The sequence below is a fragment of the Girardinichthys multiradiatus genome, chromosome Y (assembly GCF_021462225.1).
Source record: "Girardinichthys multiradiatus isolate DD_20200921_A chromosome Y, DD_fGirMul_XY1, whole genome shotgun sequence".
NCBI classification, from domain to species: domain Eukaryota; kingdom Metazoa; phylum Chordata; class Actinopteri; order Cyprinodontiformes; family Goodeidae; genus Girardinichthys; species Girardinichthys multiradiatus.
Window position 1 is genome coordinate 37,678,850 of NC_061818.1, and position 16,757 is coordinate 37,695,606.

Consider the following 16,757-nt stretch of genomic DNA (forward strand, 5'->3'; position numbering starts at 1 on the left):
GTCTGACTCAGCTTCAGTTATTTTGCTACGGAGAAGGAGCAAAAATCTACATCTCAAGATGTACAAATCTGGAGAAGACCTAACTCAACAGACATGTAGCTGTAACTCTAGTGAAAATGTGAAGACGTGGTATGAATACTTTCACAAGTTACTCCATGTATTTAGATTAAATGAGGTCAGGAATGTAATTAGCTTTTAACAACAGTAAATAATAAATTGATTACTGCATGGTTGTATAATTATTGCACATGTGTTAACCTTTGTCCACATTTATCAGTGTATAACTCACACAGAGGCTATTTATTTAACTTTTACACTGATTAACTTTTACACAAGCTATGCCTCCCATTTTTTTAATCCTCTGGAAGAACAAAACCCTCTAAATCAGAAGATCACATTTAGCAAAATACTATGATAAAGGAGGGATTAGACTTCGGATCAATGGTAGGAACTCCTAAGATTAATTGGCTCAGAGCTTGTCTCAACTTGACTCCATGTGGTTTCATAAACATAAATCTAAATATAGAAAGATTTTGTAGTTAATTATTAACTGTTCATGTAATAATTTATGTCTAAGGACAAACAGTACAGGTTTATATTCCTATCCTACAGTGATGCAGGGTTAAAGGTGACCTAGATAGTGTGGATTTGATGAGAAATGTTTATTTCAGCTGTTAGAGACTTGAGACAGAATCATTCAAATTTCCCACCAATATACAGTTAAAACCAGTTGTTTATATGCACTTTAAGACACATAACGTCTTCTCCTCATTTACTGAGACTAAACTTTACCTGTTTTCTTGGGACTATTTAGCAAACAGAAATAACTTTGGTAATTGTCTGACCTAAAATAGGAAATATTTGGGCTGATTTAATGTTGGGCAGAGAAATAACACACTATCTATGAAATTACCGGCAGGTAGAATTGTAAACTACAGCTGGGTCAACCAACCCTACAGGGTAGACAACAGGGCCAAAACAAATTCCTTGTATGTCCAAAAACGTACTTGGCAATAAAGCTTTTCTGATTCTGATTCTGATTCTGAAGCAAAAGTGAAACAAAATAAGTCCACATTCGGAGTTTCCACCTGAAGGTTTTAATAAGAAGCAGGACGAGATGCAGGCAGCATTCTGAGGTAAGTCAGGATCCCACAAACTTTCATATTTCTCTAAAAGGGGTGAATTTATACAGGAAATATGATCAGCAGATGTTCAAAATCAACCGTAAACTTCCTAAAAGATAAAAACAGATTAATGTCGCCACATTTCATTTCCTTTCCTTCATTTAACTAGATGAAAACCCTGTTGAGGTCAAGATCTCATTTGCAACGGGGACCTGGGCAGAAAGTCTGCAGCACACATCAAAAACGTTACACAGTTAAACACATTTTAAAAGATAATATGATCAAAATATATACAATAATTAAAAACATCCACACTGATTAATAGATTATTGCTTATTTCTAAGAATGGTTTGAAATAAATCAGATCTACTATCTTGAGCTCAAACTGGTGATGATTCCATGTTATGGGAGCCGTAACACTAAATGCCGGTTTCCCTTTTCCTGTTTGAACACGTGGAACAAACAAAGGGAAAATGACATTGAAGGAAAGAGGTTAGCCAGTAGTAGATTTTTGTAGCAGTGCATTTAAGTATGAAGGAGCCAGGCCAAGCAGAGTTTTATAAATCAAATGATTGCATCTCTGTACACTCAGAGGAGGCCAGCCAGCTTTGGTGTAGCGCTCACAGTGATGCGTGAGACATCTGCAGCCGGTTACAAACCTCAAGGCACAGTGATAAGCAGGATTCAGAGACGGAAGACGTTTGGTCGAGGCGTTCATATACAGAACATCTCCATAATCAAGCAGAGGCAAAAAGCTAGCTGAGACACATTTTTCTCTTGCTCTGAGAGAGAAACAAGATCCATTTCGGTAATTAATCCCAATCTTCACCCTCAGCTGTTTTTTTGTTTTTTTACCAAATTTGCAATGTGCATTTTAAAAGAGAGCTTTTTATCCAATATAAAGCCTAGTTATTTATAAGTAGCAACAAACTCAATTTGTTTACCCCAGGCACAGTGGTAATAAATGTAGAAATTTCTGACAGGGAATGCGAGAATACCATGGCTTTCAGTTTGTTCATTTTATGCAAAATGTTTCTATTCTTTCACCAGATCAAATTCAGGTTAAAATGCAGGTTAAAAACTCCAGCAGGCCATGCAAATATCCTAACAACAGGAAGTGTTTCAGACTACCCATATCCTGTCATTAACACAGCCTCCTATCACAGCAGCCTGTTTTAAATAAAACTTCACTCTATTCAAAGCAGCAGAAGAATCAATGCCTGTGATGGTCACGATTCACTGTAAAACAGAAATCTGCAGGGTGCTGAATTCTTAACACTTAAATGATTCAAATGTTACAGCATTTTGAACAATTAATTAGGAACTGAAAAATATAATAACAAAAAGATAAAGTTTGTTTGTTTGTAAAGTTTGTTCATGTGTTTTAACTCATGAAAACTAATAAAAATTTAACTAATTTGGGTAAAAGTAAATACATTTGAGGCCTTCGCAGTTGGTAGCACCGTTGACTTGCAGCAACAAGGTCCTGGGTTCGACTCCTGGTCGGGGGTCTTTCTGCATGGAGTTTGCATGTTCTCCCTGTGCATGTGTGGGTTCTTTCTGGGTACTCCGGATTCCTTCTGCAGTCCAAAAACATGACTGTTAGGTTAATTGGTCTCTCTAAATTGCCCTTAGGTGTGAGTGGTTGTTTGTCCTGTGTGTCTTTTTGTTGCCTGGTGATGGACTGGTGACCTGTCCAGGGTGTACCCTGCCTCTCACCTGTAGACTGCTGGAGATAGGCACCAGTCACCCCGTGACCCACTATGAAAGAAGCGGTACAGAAAATTCCCGAATAAATAAATTGAAGAAGCACTGAAAGTTAAAACAGTTGAAGTTCAAGACGTTTTTCAGCACATGTAGCAGTTTTTTTTCTTTTTAATTTTATACAGACTAAACCAGGGATTTAAAACTCAAACACACATTGGGCCAAAATTAAAGACTTGGACAAAGCCTCTGATATTTATTGAAAAGATTTATAAGTTATATTACTTGGTTACAGATATATTGGCTCAGCACAATCAATGTTCTGCTTCCCATCTGTCCAGAAAGCTTCTGTTTTCCACCTTTCATTTGGACATTTTTTGGAGGGGTGGCCTAATGTGTGGCAGTAGCCTGAAATCGCTAATGGATGTCAACAGAGCGGACACCCATATGGGTCCTGATTGACACACCAACGCGCCAGCAGAGTATCTGGGATAATATTTGGCCAACTTTCACAACCTTTGCCCTAAATAAATACAGTGCTGATCCAAAGCTGACTGCAGGTAACTGTACTGTCAGCAGGTGGCAGAGATGTACCATTTAGTTCAGTGGGGGGCCTAGGGCCATTTGCGGCCCTTGGAACTAACCTAAATTCAAGAATGGTACAAATGTGGCCCTCCACTACCGCGTTTGTTGCAGATGGACACAATTTCTGTTTTTTTAGGGGGAGATTTTCACAAAAATGACAGAAACTTCTTAAAATGGAACATAAGCAAAATACAACTTTGTTTAAGAAAGAAAGACTCTGGTTCATGAGAATAATAGCAAACTTGCGACACCCTTTTAACGTTTCTACAATGATTCACTGATCCTTTTCCTTCAAAAATATGACTATGTTGTTTGTTTTATTAAAATATTGCATGTTTAATTTACTGCTAAACAGGTAAAAAAAATCACAAAATTATTATAAAAAAAAAGAAAATCAAAGTGTGAACTTTTTTAATTTGGCCCAAAAGTTTGGACACCACTGAATTACTGGTATTTAATTGAAACTTAAAAAAAATAAATAAATTCAGGAGCAACATTGGTATAAAATATGGATATAATAAAAAATGTTGCTTAGTTTGATGAAACTATAGAATAGAAAAACTATTTTGGCATCATTTTGACATTAAAATACAGGAATAAATTCATCCGTAAATGTTTCACCTTCTTTCCTACAGGGATTCTGATACCAACATGAGGAGGTTACAGTGGACTGAAGCTGACTTCGATCTTCCTATTGGAATACTTAGGTTGCTTACCCTGCTGCCGGCTGACAAACGAACCTACATCATGTACCATGGCACCACCCAGAGCAGAGCTCAGAGCATCCTTGCCAATGGTTTCCGTCAATCTCAAGGTGGGATGCTTGGTCCTGGGGTCTACCTCAGCAGAGACCTGGAGAAAGCCAGTCGATATCCTATTGGTCACCCTGAGTGGGACAAGGTGGTCATCAAGGTTAAGGTCAATGTGGGGAGGGTTAAAGTCATCAATCGCAAGAACCACCCTCTGCAGATGACCTGGCATTATTATGGATATGACACCGCCTGGGTGCCGCCCAACTGTGGGATGGTGAACAGTGGCCTGGAGGAAAACTGTGTCTGGGATCCTCGTCGAATCGAGATCATCCAGCTCATCAGACCCACTGTTAACCCAGTCCAGCTGGCTTTTCAGATTCTTCACATAGTTACACGTATAAACAATCTATAATTGATACATTTATACAATCAAATATATTTTGATATATTTGGATAAAAATCATTTTGTACTCTTTGTTATTTTGACCTGAGAAATAAAAGTTTTAAAGTTGTGACTCTGATCTTAAATTAAAATACATCAGTCTCTGACATCACGGAAACTAAAAGCATGTAGTTGTTGATAGCTAAAAGAATGTAAAATACATTATAAAAATTATATTCTGCAAGATCAAAAGTCAAAAGCCTGAATCCTTCTTGATGTTTCACATCAGCCTTGCTGTTCATTACAAAGGGAATTTACTAAAGTCTCTGCTCTATATATTTCCACTATTCATAGTTGTTGGTCTCAACAGGATCTACCACTTTAATCATCCAGCCGACATTCACGTATGAGGCCCATACAGGTAGGAAACAGACTAAAATGTGGGCCTCATTAGGGATGTTTCATGTGCTACTGTATGCAATCATGTTAAGTGTCAATACCGGGATCCTTTTTGTGCTGATTTTCTTACTTTAAATCATAGGTTGTCACAACAACAAGCATCCCACTAATGGCTATAAAACATCCCATGGCTCGGTTAATAGTCCCTAAAAAGTCAGGTGTGAAAAGACTAAATTGTTTCCATTTTTACTTTTAAAACACGTGTTATGGAAAATTTTAGTGCCTTGCTTTCTTTTTTACTAGCTACTCTGCAGGATCTGATAAAAGTATTCAAACCCTTCTGTGTTATTCTCTTCTGCCTCCTGGGTTAGGACAGATGGTTCTGTTTAGTCTTACAGAGATGGTTTTTCAACCTTCTCCTATTCACTTGTATGAGATAACATGTATGCCACACTGTGTAAGGTTCCATTTCCATTGTCAACATGTCTAGGGCAACAGGGTTCACCTCGTCTCTCTGGGTCTCATGAGGGTTACCTTGAAAACTGTTGTAGCTTATAAGGAGAACCTTTGCTTTGTCTGGTCAGAACGATTTGGCAGCACTACTGAGCGCATCTCCAGTGCTGTAAAAAAATCCTTCTCTCTTGCAAGATTATAATAAAGCTGATTCTGAGTGACAATCATCGGTCTCTGTCTTGGTAAAAACCAATTTTTCTACAACACACATGTGAATACATGCCCTGTCACATTCATTATTAAGCTCCAGACTCTGCCAGTGGAAATGCCTCTATTGTATCATTGTACATCCAACTCCAGATGAGTCTGTGCCTCACCAGTCATTAAACCCTCTTAAGATTAAGTGGCTCAGAACGTCTCAACTCGACTCCATGTGGTTTCATAAACAGGACAAACAGTACAGGTTTGTATTCCCACCCTAGAGAAATGCAGGGTCAGAGGAGGCCTTCATGTTGTGGATTTGATAAGAAATGTTTATTTCAGTTGTTAGAGACTTGACTCTGAATTGGGGCGAAAGACTTGAGACTTGACTTGGACTTGCCCCTCAAAGACGAGACTTGAAGTGAAGTGGGAAACAAATGACTTTTAAACATTTCTGGTGTCTGGTTGAGATTCTGGTCCTGGTCTGCAGCTAGATGCAGAGTTGTGCTACTCAATGAGATTTAACTGTAAATGTTTCAACAATAAGAATACATAATTACTTCTGCTTTACTAAGTACTACACTCTAGTAAAAAATGACTTTTTATGAAAAATGCTACAGACGTATCTTCAGCAACATTTATACATTACTTGTCACTAATGGAGGCCAAAACACGTTCAGCCCTAATATATGTTGTAGCACCCAATCTTCTTTTTACACTGCTATACTAATAAACACTGAATACACAGGCTAAAACACAGAAGACTAGATTAATCTACACAGTAATTAATGACACAGAGACAGATTTTTTTTTTGATGTTACCATGTACTAGAATAAACAAAAAGTAGTGACAATAATGTGTAAAATAAACAACATCAATAAACCAAATAGCATAAATTATGTACATGTTGCTGCAACTCGTAACTTCAAAGTTATTGCAATGGAGAGTTTGGGAGCGAAGCGGTCGGATCTCTGAGCCGAAATAATTAAAAAAGTACTCAGAAATATTCTCTCCTCAAACAATACTCACGAGAGGGTACTTTTATTCTTCAAAAAGCGCACAGTGTCATATCCATCACAAATTCCAGAAGTCACCCTGGCCTCCAGTCTGTGCAGGGTGGTTTTTATACAGATACAAAGCATTGGTGTGTATTTGGGCCTTCTTAACCAATTGAAATCATTCTTCTCCTTTACATAACATTCCTTGGCACATTCACACTGTTATCTCTACTTTTCCAGAGAATACACTCCAGCCCAACATCTGGAAAACATCAGATTGGCATACGTGACAACACATAACTCATGACTTTATTAAGATTGCTAGGTCAGTTGATCTGGCATTGTTCACCAGTTTTCCTGGTTGCCTGCAATAACAAGTTAATTTGTCTTTCCTCTCGCCAAGAACTTTCCTCTAATGTAATCTGTTTCCCAGCTTGCATGTCTCCACTCAGAGTGAACTTATCACAGAGTTTATTTTATTATGGTAAAGACAATAATAACACTTTTGTCTAATTAAACAGAGCTTTACGCCTCCACATATCCCCCCTAATTAGGTGTTAAGCTAATTAACAGCTGAGAGAGGTCTTATATTCATATTGTAAATATCCTGTGAGTATAAGTGATGTAGTAAAGTGATGAAACGAATAAAAATGTGAACAATTATAAAAGAAATTGAAGATACTCTATGTACAATATTAAGCAACCCTAAATGATTGTTCTTGTTTAGGTCTGAAATTTCAGATTCAACTAATTAATTAAGATCCTATTTAGAGCTTCTTTGCGCACATTATTTTAACTGTGTTTGACTTTGCTAAACTAAACCTATTCACTAATTAGACCAAATCCGGCTACTCTGTAGCTCTTCCCAAAAGTCTCCTTCAGGAACACATCTAATCAACTCACCCATGGAAAACATCCATGTCAGTCAAACTCCCAAGCTTACGTATCGATGAAGGGGACGTTCAGGTCGGCTTAGGTCACACCAGTCGAAAAACCCACCTGTCCTAAAAGGCGGGGAAAAACGTCTGGAGGCCTCAGAGAAATCCCATTCTCGGCCAATCTGAACGAGAGATCTCTGTTTTGAATCTAAAATGTGTCATTATCATCTATTTCATGGACCTTTCATGCCAATCAGGTCCTGGTTCATCATTCCTATTCACCACAATATTTGTAACAGAAAACATTGACCATGTTGAACCTCTGGAGCTGAATATCACTTGAATGGATGATCCCATTCTATCACAGTGCATAAACAGCTTGAATCAATTCAGAACATTAAAGCGACATAAAGACAAATTCGAAGTTATAACAGAAAATAGAAAAAACATCAGTAAAATTCTCAGCAGAAAAGCAGTGTAGTTCAGTCTCTGTCCTTGGTCTTCCTGAAACCTTCTTTAGTCTCTGCGATTGGTCTTTTCAACTTTATTGTTCTGCCATCGCATTTATCCTGGCCCAGGGTCCCACAAAGTCCTCATGTGTCCATAGGTCTCTGAGTCCCAAAAAGGTTACTTGTACGGCCAGTCTCTGGATTGGCGTCATTCTGAGAAGACAGAGAATACTGACCAGTATCCTGCTAACCCGTGACATTAAAGTACCACATGTCTAATTAAACATCCTTTCTTGATGTCTCCACAGTCCGATTACTGTTTGTGTCCTTTTAACTCTTCCACATATTTCCCTCTAAACCATACAAAGCCCTATAAAATCACCGAATATGAAACCAACTAATGTACTTGGTATTAAAACTGAAGTTGTGCAAAAAGGAGATTGTTGTAACTTCAGGGTTAACCCAGGCCAAAATAACAACCAAACAGATCTGCCTTTAATGGATAAACCTCACCTGATAAAAGAAATTGAAACCAAATACATTAATCTTACCTTCCTAAATTAACAGAAACAGGAGAAAATGTTGTTCAACAAAAATGGCAGTTAAACCCTTACTAATCTCCTCTTAGTTACTACATCATACATGTTATCCAAGCATTAGACGTCAGGGAACTTGTTCAGATCATAGTTGTAACAGAAGTATCACATGTAAATTGGGTGTTGTTGCATCGGTAGCATCACCTTTTCTGTATTTCCTTAGTGTCTTTTTTCTGTATTTCCTCAACGTCCTCCGTTATCATAGTCCAATGCGAAGATGACGTTAAAAGGGGTGTGATAACTTTCACAGTAGTGCTCAAACTCCAGCCCCGAGTACATAGGAATCTCAGAAAACAAAATAATTATGAGCAGAAATGAAACTTCGAACCCAAATTTAACAAGTTAAACTTCTAGAGTAAAATTGTGCTGCAGCAAATATAAAATACATAAAGTTCTTAAGAAAATAAAATAAATGGTCAAACCATTTTCCATTCAGAAAGAACTTTCTTCTAAAAGCTCTCTGAACGACAACCCAGGTCCAGCCTCCACATCAACGAAGGGTAACGTTCTGTAGGTCAATTTCTCTCATCACCTTTAAAAGGCTATTAATAGAGAGATCTGAACTGCTCCTTTTAGCAGTCATAATCAATTATATTTGCTCAGGGTTTTCATGCAAAAGATAGAAACAGAAGTCAACAAGGATAGTTCAAGCAATCACCTTTTCCCCTGGAAGCATGAAGTGCTATTCTACCTCGCCCTATCAGCACAGATATTGTTCTAAACTATGTATTTCTCAAACATTATCCTGAAAAGAGATAGATTGGCATTGCTAACTACTGTGTTTTGGTACAGTAAGTAAAAATAAGTTAAACAGTCTTCAATTTGATCCAGTGCCTAAAAATAGTATGCCTGGTGCGCATTTTATTATCATTCAGAAATTAGTCATTTTATAAAACCGTGTGTGACCTCACGTCATGTGTTATTTTTCTTAAATCAATCTCATAAACTTCTGACTTAACCCCCCTTTGATCAGAGAGATACATCAGAACATTTAGATGTGTTGTTCAGGCTTCATAGATAAGCTCAGGTTTCCCTCTTATTTAACTGAAGACATGAGCCTTGTCACTTATGTACTTCAAATGGTCGTCTCACTCACAGATAAATGCATCTTTTTTTTATATTAGATGCTGTTTTTAAATGAGAGATGCATGTTTGAGATGATGCATCCCAGTTTCTGCTATTTTGTTAATGTATCAAATTTCAGCTGATATTCTATAATCAACGTCATCCTGTTACAGCAAACTTTCAAATGAAGAAGACAGTTTTCAGCATTCAAAGTTTTCTTGTTTATTGACATTCTTTGTCCTTGTATGTGTGAATAAAGTTGTATCTTCATGATACTAACTTAATTAACCACTGCTTCTGCACAAATAATAAAATGTTATGATACTTTGTCTCGCCTGCCAGTATTGTCAGTTTCCCTTCAGTTAACCGCTGGCCTCCAGTACCAGAGATCCCTTTTCCGTTAGGGTTGGTTCCTTCACACATTCTTATCTAAAAGATAAGTTTTAACTTCAATGCCAAGTGTTTAGCCCTCACTTCTGTGTATTCAGGGTGCGAATACTTAATGGATTCTGCAATTTTGTGCTTTGTCCAAGGAATGTGATGTTTGGCATTGTAGAGACAACGCCTGGAATTTATCAAAACAGAAGATAACCAATTCCAAAGGAGGCAGTTCATTCCTCCCTCCTATGATATAAACCTCTTAGTTTGCTAACACTCTGAGACCTTGTTTTTAGCCACATCCAACACCGCTGCTGTTTTCAACTAACAAGGATTATGTTAATTTATTATTGTCTGTACACACATTCAAAAAGTTCCCCATATAATTATTGAAAGACATCCAGATCACGTGGCACTTTCTCTGTTTGCGAAAGAGATGTCAAAGCTACATTTTGCCTCAAAGGGAACATTGCTTTTCCCTAAGAGTTTCCCTACAGTAACTAACATTTGATAAAATCCATTGTTTAATGAAAACAAGAAACCTATTTTATTTTGTACATATATACTACCATTGTGCATCTCAAATACTCATTTATCTGTGAAAGACTTACTTGCGAAGACTTAGAATCCAGTATCCTTTACTGTAAAAACCTTTCAGTCGTGCAGGATTGTACATTTATTCAAGTTCTTGTTTTAAATTCTTTAAGCAACTTTTCTAAGTCAAAACCCTGTTCTTTATATACTTATTATCTCTTTCTCTGTTCTGGGATCTAATCCAAAAAACATTTCCTAACTACTGGCCTTCTGAAGAATGTTTCCTGGACTTACATTCTCAGCTAATATGTTAGAGGTTAAACTTCACACAGAGTTTTTCTTGGGATCTATGGTAACACCTTCAGTCATTAAAAGTGTCATTGCCATTACTATCATTTGAACTTTGTTGTGCATTTGTATTCCTAGCCCTAACTTCCTTTATTTTCTCATCCGTTAGTCCTTAACATGTAGTGTAGTGAGATTGAGCCAAATGTTGTCTGGCTCCAGTTGTTGTTGGACGACTGGTAGCACAAAAATGTTCATAGTTTCTCAGAGTTCTGTCTGTCACTGATCAGTATCCTTAAGAAACCTTATAATCACTAACCATATGTTTGATTTTGTGCATAAATCATTGTTTGTTCAGCTTTTTCCAGTTCATTCATTCCTCAAAATAAGTTGCATATTAATCATATTGGTTTTGCAGTTAGTTCCCGGTGGTGGTTTGTAAGTAAAGGCCTCTAAAATCTATTTTCGCTTTACATCTAAAATACTCTATCAGTCTCCTGAAGATCAAATTTCAAGGTTAAATTTGTAACAATAAAGAGCTAAATTCCTTTCCCAGCAATCCTCAACAAAAACAAATAAATAAATAAATCTAAATATATTTGCACAGTTTTTAGTGGGTGAGAGTAAATACCGCTGTATAATGTAGGGCAGTATAAGATGCGAGAGCGGTGCAACAGTGCAGGTGAAAGCAGAAGTCCAAGCTGAGCGTTAATGTAACGCATAGAGTTGCAGCAAAAAAGGGGGGGTGTGGGGGAAAGGGAGAGTGTCAGGGTGGTTTCCGGGCTTTGTTAACCAGGCTGGTGGCAGATGGGAAAAAACTGTTCTTGTGGCGTGAGGTTTTGGTCCGGATGGACCGCAGCCTCCTGCCAGAGGGGAGAGTCTCAAAGAGTCTGTGACCGGGGTGGGAGGGATCAGCCAGAATCTTCCCTGCTCGCTTCAGGGTCCTGGAGGTGTACAGTTCCTGGAGCGACAGTAGACTGCAGCCAATCACCTTCTCAGCAGACCGAATGACACGCTGCAGCCTGCCCTTATCCTTGGCTGTAGCAGCGGCGTACCAGATGGTGATGGAGGAGGTGAGGATGGACTCAATGATGGCTGTGTAGAAGTGCACCATCATAATCTTTGGCAGGTTGAATTTCTTCAGCTGCCACTGGAAGAACATCCTCTGCTGGGCTTTCTTGATGAGGGAGCTGATGTTTGGCTCCCACTTCAGATCCTGGGAGATGATGGTTCCCAGGAAGCGGAAAGACTCCACAGTGTCAATTGTGGAGTCACAGAGGGTGATGGGGGCAGGTGGGGCTGGGTTCTGCCTGAAGTCCACAAGATGAATGAATGAAAACATTTTGTATTGACTTTTAGAGCTTTTAATAGACAGGGCCACCAATACATCAACGAAATGTTGATCCGTCATTCTTCAGGTCGCACTCTTCGGTCCTCTGCCCAGAATTTCCTGAAGGTCCCTAAGACCCGGTTCAAAACTAGGGGCAACCTGTTTTTTCAGTCAGTAGCCCCTAGGCTGTGCAATGCCTGGCCCCTGCAGACTCTGTTGACTCCATTAAAAAGCAGCTTAGGACACTTTTATTTAGATAATTTTTAAGTTAAATGTTCTAATTGTTTTATTATCTGTTCTTGCTGTCTCTGTTTTATGTTAAGTCTATATTTGTTTCTATTTTATTTGTACTCTGTAAAGCTCTTTGTGATTTTATCTCAGGAAGGTGGTATATCAATAAAGTTTACTTACTTACTACTTACTATTTTTGGTCTGATCCAAGACAATTATGAGTCTGCATACTTATCAGCTGGATACAGGTCGGCTGGTCCACTGGTGCAGTCAGAACCACCTGGAGCTTAACCCACCCAAGACAGTAGAGGTGATGGTGGACTTCCAGAAACTTCTGATTGCTTAACTTTCGATTCTTAGGAGCTACCATTTCTTGGGACCTGAGATGGTCGTCACAAATAGACACTGTTCAGACGAAGGACCAGTTGAGCCTGTACTTCCTTCAGCAACTAAAAAAGGGACTACTTGTCATCTTCTACACTGCCATTATTTAGTCTGTCCTGTGTTTATCCATCTCAGTGTGGTTCGGCACATCCACAAAACAAGACACATCCACATTGCAATGAACAACAGGTCTGCAGGGAAAATCATCAGGGCTGCCTGTCCCTCCATCCAGGACCTGTACAGGTCTAGGGTCAGGAAATGGGCTGTCAACATCTCTGCAGACTCCACACACCCTGCACATAAGCGGTTTGTTCCTTGACCTTCAGCGATACAGAGCGCTGTTTGTAAAAACCAGCTGCTACAGAGATAGTTACTTTCCCCAGGTTGTCTCTCTGATGAATACAATGAACACCTTAAAACCTGAGAAGTCAGCTACTCTGCTGGAAACAACAAGCACTTTTGCACTATTTTAACTGGTTTTAAAAAAATGGAAAATAATCTCATCAGGATCATCAGGAGGTGTTTAAGACCAGCAGGAATTCCTAGGGGAGAAGCCTGATTGTTTGCTCACATAGCCCGGTAACCAGGCCAGGTCTTGTTGACTCCTTCATAGAGAATTCTATCATTGATGTTACCTTTACCTCCTTGCTTACAGGGTCACAACAGCCAGCATCAGATTCCTGCTTAGGTGGATGCTGCTCCTCCGGTTTGAGGACTTCCTGGAAAGATCCTTCCTCAGGCAGCTGCTCTCAGTCTCCTTGCTGCTCCTGGGTCTCCTACTGCCCAGCTACCCTGTGGCTCGGCAACCCATCGCTCACCTGCCTGTCCACCCTCAGCCTGCTGTGGCGCTCCCATCAGTCTGACGCTGGACAAAGACAAAACAGATGCTCAGCCAGCACAAGCCTCTCAGACACCCCAAATCTGTCAACCTCAGACTCAGAGTGTTACTCACCTTCCCCGGACCTCTACCTACATCCACAAACAGCAAGCAGCACCTCCAATCTTCATCATTTTCCACATTCAGCAATAACTTACCTCCTATTTATTATTATTGGTCTTCTTATCCTAGTAAGCTTTTAGCTCATTGAACTTCTCATGAGTGGTCTGCCCGTCTCCACCCGGAGGGAAGGGGACCACCTCCTAGGTCCGGGGGCTGGTTATCCCTATGGTTTATCGGCACCTGGACCTGGGAGTATAGAGTATGTATGGGGAGTGTGAGTGAGTGTACGGCATCCATTGTTGTTTGTCTTTACGTTGGGTGCATGGATGTGAGTGTTTTAATGTGTACACATGAGGGTGTGAATGTGTGATTGTGATGGTATGTGCCTGTTTTTTGTGTCAGGTTGGGTCTTGAGCTACTCCCTCTTCTGGATCAGTTTAGGCTCCCCATCAAATGTGTGCCCTTCTCATGAGTTTGGCCAGTGAGGAGAATGAATAAAACCCATGTGTGAGTTTCTTGTCCAGAATGATGCGCGCCTCCTTTGCGTTGTAACCGCGTCTCGATTTACAGCGCGAGAAAAAGCAATGGTGGAACGTCTCACGTGTTCTTATATGTGACATCAGAACTGCAACACCAACTTCCTGTTAACTGCAATGCATGCTGGGATGTGTTGTAGCAGAGGGTGCCGGGAGGTGTAGTAGCAGACGATAATGGGAGGTGTAGTAGCAGACAATGCTCCAACAGTGGCATGAGCAGGAGCTAAAGTGTCGAGGAAACCCTCAGTGGCATTGGCCGGACCCCCGATGACCGATGACTGGAGCCGAGGCGTTGGCCGGACCCCCGATGACTGGACATGAGGAGGCATGCCTGCGGCGGCGTCTGCGACATGTAGAAGTGGTAGAACCCGATCCCTTTGCGCTTCTTTGAGGACCTGACGTGGGCTGGGCTGCAGCAGCGCTCTGGAGGTCTGAGGTGGATGAAGGTGGCTGGCAGAAAAACTGCCTTACTGCTGTCTGGTAATTCTCCTCCAATTCTCTGACTTCCTCCTCTAACAAAGGAGAAGGATGTAAAAGAACAGTCCTTCTAAAAAGCTTGAGTTTGAGAGCATACATCCTCAGCAGATTCTCCAGCTCATCGCAGCAGGCATGGGAGATGGTGCTGTGGCAGACGAAGGCATAGGAAAAATTGCTGCAGCTGTCCCAGCAGTGGACACAGGAACCTCCCCATGGCCGGCTGAATGGCTGGGAGTCACTCCACACCAGCATTTCTTGCGGCGGGAGAAAGACGACGGCTTTGCCGCCCGATGAATGGGAGGGGTAGATGAATGGCGACTAAGGGGACTTGTCCCCGGACATGGAAACGCCAGCCTGGAATCATCATAATCCGGCTGCGGCACAGACAGACCCAGAGCACGGCGTAGCGTCTTCTCCGCCTCCCTTCTGTGAAGCCCTGGGAGCTAAATCCTACCTGTCTTCAGGATTCCACCCACAAACCATGGATCAATGTGAACGATTAAATCAAGAACTAGAAAACACTTCCTGCTGCATCTGCACCAACAACCCTACTTCCTGAAGCCAGAATCTCATCTATGTCAAGTACTCTCACAACTCCCTGCTGCATCTGGTCTTTTTCCATTTGAAGCATCATTGGGCTGCCAACCTTCACTTCTCCCAACATAATTTTCGGACTCCACCATCGCAAAGTCTGGACCAAACTAAGACTGCACTTGAACACACCTCTGCACAAAATAAAAAAAATTGCAGACAATAAGAAAGTTCCAGTTCCCACCTACTCACCTGTTCAGGAAGTTTGGCTCTCATCCAAGAACCTTCCCTTTAAAGTACATTTCAGAAAACTGTTCCCTCAATACCTTGGCCCGTATAAAATTGAATCTGTCATCAGTCTGTCCGCTGTTTTCTTCAAGCTTCTGCCAAACCTCCGCATCCATCCTACCTTGCATGTCTCAAAGATCAAATCTGCTCCAGCTCTCTGTGCCCTCTGGCCAAATCCCCTCCACCCCCCCGTGTTGTGGATTGACATTCAGGATAAGGACCAGAAGAACGCTCATGGGTTCCCAGGTCTTTTATTTTAGATCCTTCTCTCATCACAGACTTCGAGCGTTCCACTCCTTTAACATCTGGACTTTCACCAGGAGGCGTCCGTTGAGGTCGGAGTTGCTTTTGCACTCTGAGCTGTGCGCAGCTTTGTGTAGTGCTTCTCTGTTGTCTTCTCTCTGTTCTTCAGCAGGGTGCTACAGGTAGTCCCCGCAGCTGTAGCTCATCAGGATCACCGGGAGGTGTTTAAGAGGAGCCAGAATCCCTGACACAGATTGTTTGCTCACAGAGTGCGGTAACCAGGCCAGGTCTTTGCTGACTCCTTCATAGAGAATATCATTGATGTTACCTTTACCTCCTTGCTTCCAGGGTTCTGTCACAACATCCAGCATCGGGTTCCTGCCTCGGTGGCTGGTGTTCCACCAGTTTGATGACTTCCTGGAAAGATCCTTCCTCAGGTGACTGCTCTCAGTCTCCTCGCTGCTCCTCGGCTGTCCTACTGCCTAGCTACCCTGTGGCTCGGCAACCCATCGCTCACCTGCCTGTCCACCCTCAGCCTGCTGTGGCGCTCCCATCAGTCTGACGCTGGAGAAAGACAAAACAGATGCTCAGCCAGCACAAGCCTCTCAGACACCCCAAACCTGTCAACCTCAGACTCAGAGCGTTACTCACCTTCATTGGACTTCTAACTTCATCCACAGCAACACCTCCAATCGTTCATCCTTTTCCACATTCAACAATAACTCACCTTCTTTCCTTACAGTTCGTCCTGATACAGTGCAGAAAAACTGAAGTCCTCCAGTTGTGTTTCATAATAAACCATTCTAACTGTCAAACGTGTGTGTAATTATTGCCTGCATCAAAGCTGTAAAACAGCATAACAATGGCAGCACATAAATATGAATGTTGATTTATTTTATCACTATTTACTTTCATCTCCACCTGTTGTACAAATGAAATGTGATCACAAGGCAGGATTATTTGCAAGCTAAAAAATACAGAGAGAGGATCTGAGCTGTATTTGTTCGCTGCCA